This window comes from Amblyomma americanum, chromosome 11, assembly GCF_052857255.1.
Source record: "Amblyomma americanum isolate KBUSLIRL-KWMA chromosome 11, ASM5285725v1, whole genome shotgun sequence".
Taxonomy (NCBI): Eukaryota; Metazoa; Arthropoda; class Arachnida; order Ixodida; family Ixodidae; genus Amblyomma; species Amblyomma americanum.
The window spans coordinates 122,740,073-122,746,072 of record NC_135507.1 but is presented as its reverse complement, the minus strand read 5'-3'; positions in this window follow the sequence as shown (position 1 = coordinate 122,746,072).

Genomic DNA, 6,000 nt, shown 5'->3' with positions numbered 1-6,000 from the left:
CACAGCCAGAGCCGATCCAGGGATGACCCTTTCCCGCCGCTAAACCGGTCAACGGCCAAGCCGAAGCAGCAGCAGCAGCAGCCGCCGCAGAAACAACAGAAGAAGGCGGCGTCAAGGTGAGCTGGGGAGCGGGCTCTCCAAACCCACTGATTCCGCACTCGGATCAAGATAATATTACGCGTAACTCGAAGGAAATTAAAGCTCTAAGAGAGGAGAATGCACATCTCCGAAAAAAAATCGATGACCTCATAAAGAGATGCAGGCTCAGAGAACAGGGCACGTACCGCGGCCCCCGACTCCGGCGGCCGAAGTAGAGGCACAATATGAATGAGAAACATTATCAGCGAATAATAGCAATTGTACACAGCAACAAACCCTCAAAAAATCCAAAAGACACAGGAGAAACACACCTCACGAAAAGCAGAAAAATTACATTTGCGAGAGAAAGAATGAATGTATTCTTTTCTTATTTACATTTTCAATATCAACTTTTTTTTCGCGAGAATTGTTTAAAAGAGTGGGTAGAGTATGTGCAAGCATTTGCTGGCCAAACGTCGTTGTTACGAAATGTACCGCCCAGTCATGAGCAGAACGCGAAGAATATGTTCGTGTAAGTGTTCGATTGGCGATCGAAAGCATTGCTGCCACAAGCTGCCACAAGGCCTTCGCTTCGGTGTGCTAGAGCATAAAAAAAGCACTGTTCTCATGCCTGACGAGAAAAAAAAAGGGCCAGGAGTGGGTTTTGAAACCTCTCAAATGTAGACCATGGTTAGACGGCGGTACGAATCACTGACCCGTCAACCACGGGTTTTGTCCACAGCCCTTTTTCCAAGATTTCGCCAATAGACTTGAGTCTCTGAGCAACCCGAGCACCAGGCACGGAGAAACCTTGTACCCATTAGAAAACCGGTGGGTTCCCGGCGGCACTGGGGATCGAGCCCAGCACCTCCCGAATGCGAGGCGGATGCTCTACCACAAGGCCACCGATTCGGTAGGCGACAACCTTGAAGAGTATCCACATTGTCGTCAGAAAACAATAAAAAAAATTCGCCAGTGAGAGCGAGCAGAATCCGCCACTCCGGCAGAGATTCCGCGGAAAAACCAAGTTGAAAGCCTGATTGGTTCACGCCAAACTTCTGGCGCCGTTTCTAGTAAGTTGCATTCCCGCGACGACAAACATGGCGGCACCCTTCGATGCAGGACGCCTCTCTCTGGACACGATTCGACATTGTTACGGTCCATTTCAGCGCGTTATTTGGTGAGAATTAGGGCACCGGTCTGTCGCTCCGTCTCGTCTTGCCTATAAATAACGTACGAGTGATAAATTTGCTCTATTTTTTTTTCTTACAGTGATGATTCTTCCCATTTCAGGCTTAAGAGAAGCGTCGGTTTTTGTTCACAACAGTGGTTCCCCTCTTAAGGATTAGATGGCGCCACTAGGCCGAACTCATCGATGCTTCTTCAGCATATCGGAGCCGTGCTAGCTGACACGTAAAGACTGTTTACAACGCGCAATTCTTCCGTTTGGGACCAGATGGCGCCACCGGGTTGATCGGATTAGTGTTCCTGTATATGCTCCTTGCGGTAGCATATACAGGAACACTAGATCGGAACAAGGCGCCATTAAGGACGTAGTAAGTAGGTGGCGTGTACGTGTCGACGCAGGAGTGAAAATATCGAGCATTTGTTCAGAATGCGCTCCCTCTACGATGATGTAGAAATGTAGAGGAAATACGGGTTGTGTTGTGGATTGCAGGAATTCCGACGCAGAGTTAAAGGTGCGGGATGAGATCGTTTGCGAGCTTCACGGAACCGAACCGCACAAGGCCGTACTGCACCCTTTCGCGTTCGTTCGCCATGCACATCTTACGGAAAAGGCGAAAGCAACAAACACATTCTCCAGCCTCAGACAGAAAATATTGAAAGACCAATATAAAGAGCCAATAGAGATATAGACAGTCACTAAAAGTGACTCCACAGGCCAGCGCTCAGAGGGAAGATGATTACTTAACACGAACGAGACTTCGATCATTTTCGTGTCCGGGTATCGTGCGACATGCGAGACTGACATAATTGCGAACTTCGTATAGCATGAACGCGTTGCCGTGCACGCGTTATAACAATTATGACGCGGAATCTTCCGAAACGACTGCACGCCAGTTCGTGTAGGCGGCTTGATGCATGGTAGAGCTACCACGACAGTTGGCACTTGCGTGTCTATTTTTCTCGCCTTTCTTGGTTTAAGAAACCAGTAGAAAATATTCTAGGTTTCCTAAGCACCGTTAACACGTTGTAAACAAACGCGTACGATGTGCACGTGAGCGTTTTGGAGCGGTGTCTGCATGAATGTACACACTAGGACAACGACACGCGCTGCCGCAAGAACATTAATAATAACAAAAAACATTCACCAAAATGTTCAGCGGATGGAAACACAAGCATTCAGGCGATCTATTCGTTGGTTGGAAGAGGCTCGAGAGCTGAGCGGCTCTCCGGGACATGAAGCGCCCGATCATGTTTTCGCGCCTCAATGGCTCAAATTAGGATTCTCACATGTGCTTCGAAGCTGTAGAAAAACGAAAGTGCGGTCTTCCCACTCTTTTACAACCATATCAGCCAAACACTTCCTGTCGGAGCAGAACCATCAGACGCAGCAGCCGTCGCGGCGTGCAGTTAGGAGGCAAGGCGGCGTGATCACGTGATCAAAGATGGCAGTCCACATGATTCGACGCATTAAAGAGAATTTTACGTCAGCTTGTCGTGAATGTGCAGGTTTCCTACACAAAACCATGACCGTGGTGAAACGGGTGTATGTCTCACATCGGATGTCTCTGGTATGCTAAATTTCTAGAAATGGCGTATCGTCCGGCAAAACTGCAGCATTTACGTTCACCGGGCAGCGGTAGGGTAGCGTCGATTAACATCTTTTCTTGCCATATCTATGCATGCCATGAGCAGACGACTAGTGGCGACGTGGTGCCTGTCACGTGATAACGAGGCAGCCTTCCGGCGGCCGCGGATTTCGCTCGCTCTCGCCGACGAATGCCCAAGTGTGAACGCGCCATTACGGTTGCTTGACGGCGGAACTAATCCATGCATGGCGTGCTGACCCAACTCTTTGTTCCACGACCTATTCCCAAGAACATCATCATCAGCAGCATCTCTGCACCCCCTACAGGGCAAAGGCGTCTCCCATGTCTTCCCGATTAACCATGTCCTTTGCCAGCTGCGCACACCCTATGCCTGCAAGCTTCTTAATCTCATCCACCCAAATAATCTTCTTACGCCATCTGCTACGCTTGTTACCATAGGTTATCTTACCTTCGCATTACATGCCCTGCCCAAGCCCGTTTCTTCCTCTTGATTTTTACGAGGATCTCATGTTTGTTCCCGCAACCACTCTCCCCCTTTGGGTCATTTAACGTTAAGCCTGTCATTCTTCTTTCCACAGCTCAGTGCGTTCCTCTTAACTTAATCTCAACCCTTTTCGTTACCCTCCACTTTTCTTCCCCTTATGTGAGTACCAGAAAGATACAGCTGTTGTACGCTTTTCTCTTGAGGAATATTGGTAAATTGCCATTCATAATCTGACATATGCGCTCCAGCCCATTCTTATCCTTCAAGTTGTTTTCCTCTCCCGATCCGGATCAGCTGTCACTACCAGCCTTTATAGTAGCTAGGTGTATTTCTTTACCGCTTCCAACACCTCGCTGCCAACAGTGAACTGCTGTTCTATTGCTAGACTATATAGAGCATTACTTTGGTTTTCTGCATGCTAATGCTTAGACCGGCTGTTCTGCTCTGCCTGTCTGACTGATCATAATTTTCAGTTCACCTAGCTCCTGATCGAGTGACTAAGGAAGAGAATGTCATCAGCAAATCGCAGAATATTTAGGAATTTTCCGTTAAGCCTCATTTATAACTGTTCCCATGCAATTCAGGTCCCGGAATTACGGGACCATCTGCCACGAATTTCTAACGAATTCGACGAACGACTCCATTTTTATTGCTCCATAGAGAAGCACTGTCGGATCACACCGCTAAGCTAGGCCTAACCGCCTGCCCCGTACTCGGGCCAACTAGGAGGCCCAATAGCGATGACAGGCCCCAACGTGCAAGAGTCCAATATCGGTGATATACCACTAAACGACAACAATGAATGTTCAGATTCTCATCCGGAAGGCGAGAGAATACCATCTTGGCACACCATTATCAAATTTGTTGGTTTGGTTATCAAGAACACGAAATGGATCACACCTAGCGCAGACATGCAGCAGCGTTCCGCCGCTCACTCGCAGCGACTGCAAGATCGTCATCAGATCGAGAGGTTGGCCTTGCTTTTAGACGAGCACTCCGCCATCGAGCTCCTATCTCAAGAACCTCAATAAAGTTACTCGTAGCAGCCATCCTGACTAGACTGCCGTCAATCGCGCGCTGTCTACATCAGGCGATCATTGAATGAAGACCGAAGAAAAGGCCGCAGCTATCAGCATCAGGGATATAGATCTATATGGTGCTGCTCTCTGCTACCTGGAAACGATTACTATCGAAGGTGAAGCGAAGAAAATAGGATCACTGACATCACCCAACAATAACGCAGGCGGGTGGTGTGGGAACGAAATTTTCCAATGTGAGGTGGATATGCTCTAGCTGCCACAAGGGCATCGCTTTGGTGTGCTAGAGGATAAAAAAAAGCACTGTTCTCATGCCTGACGAGAAAAAACCTCTCAAATGTGGACTATGGTTAGACGGCGGAACGAATCACTGGCCCATCAACACACGGATATGTCCACAGCCCTTTTTCCAAGCTTTCGCCAATTTCTGGAGAATCCTAGCACCAGGCCAGGAGAAACCTTGTACCCATTAGAAAGCCGGTGGGTTCCCGGCGGCACTGGGGATCGAACCCAACACCTCCCGAATGCGAGGCGGGTGCTCTACCACAGGGCCAGCGATTCGGTGCGCAACACCCTTAAAGCGTATTCACATAGTCGTTATGAGCCAATAAAAAATGATTCGGCAGTGAGAGCGAGCAGAACCCGCCACCGCTGCAGAGATTCCGCGGAAAAACCAAGATGATAGGCTCATGGGTTCAGGCCAAACTTCTGGCGCCGCTTCTAGGAAGTTGCATTCCCGCGACGACAAACATGGTGGCACCCTTCAATGCAGGACGCCTCTCTTCGGACAGGATTCGCCATTGATACGGTCCATTTCAGCGCGTTATTTGTTAGATTTGGGGCACCGGTCTGTCACTTCGTCTCGTCTTGCGTATAAAAAAAACGTACGAGTGATGAATTTATTCTATTTCTTTTTTTCTTAGTGATGATTCTGCCCATTTTAGGCTTAAGAGCAGCGTCGGTTTTTGTTGACAACAGTTGTTCCCGTCTGGACGATTAGATGGCGCCACTAGACCGAACTCATCGACGTGTCTTCAGAATATCAGAGACCTACTAGCTGAAACGTAAAAACTGTTTACAAAGCGCAGTTCTTCCGTTCGAGACCAGATGGCGCCACTTGCTTGCTCGGAACGTGGCGCCATTGAGGGCGGAGTACGTCGCTGGCGTGTACACGCGTCGACGCAGCAGTGGAATGTGTTCCGAATGTGTTTTCTCTGCGAATATGTAGAAATGCAGAGGAAATACGTGCTAGGGTTGTGGATTGCAGGAATTCGGACACGGAGTTAAAGGTGCGAGATGCGATCGTTTGCGAGCTTCCCGGAACCGAACCGCACAAGGACGCACTGGCCCTGTTCGCGGCCTTTCGCCATCCACCTTTTCGGTACATGCTAAAGCAACAAACACATTCGCCAGCGTCATATAGCCAATATTGGAAGAAATGTTTTTGATCTAGGAAAACGTTCTAGGATTAAGTGCACAATATAACCGCATAAACAAGTTGTTCCGCCACTGAAACCGTCACGTCGTGCTTTAGCTTGCGCTGCGGTTGCCTCTGCCTGTGTAGCGAGACCCCATTGCTCGTCAGTTGAGGTGTGTCGCAATTGGT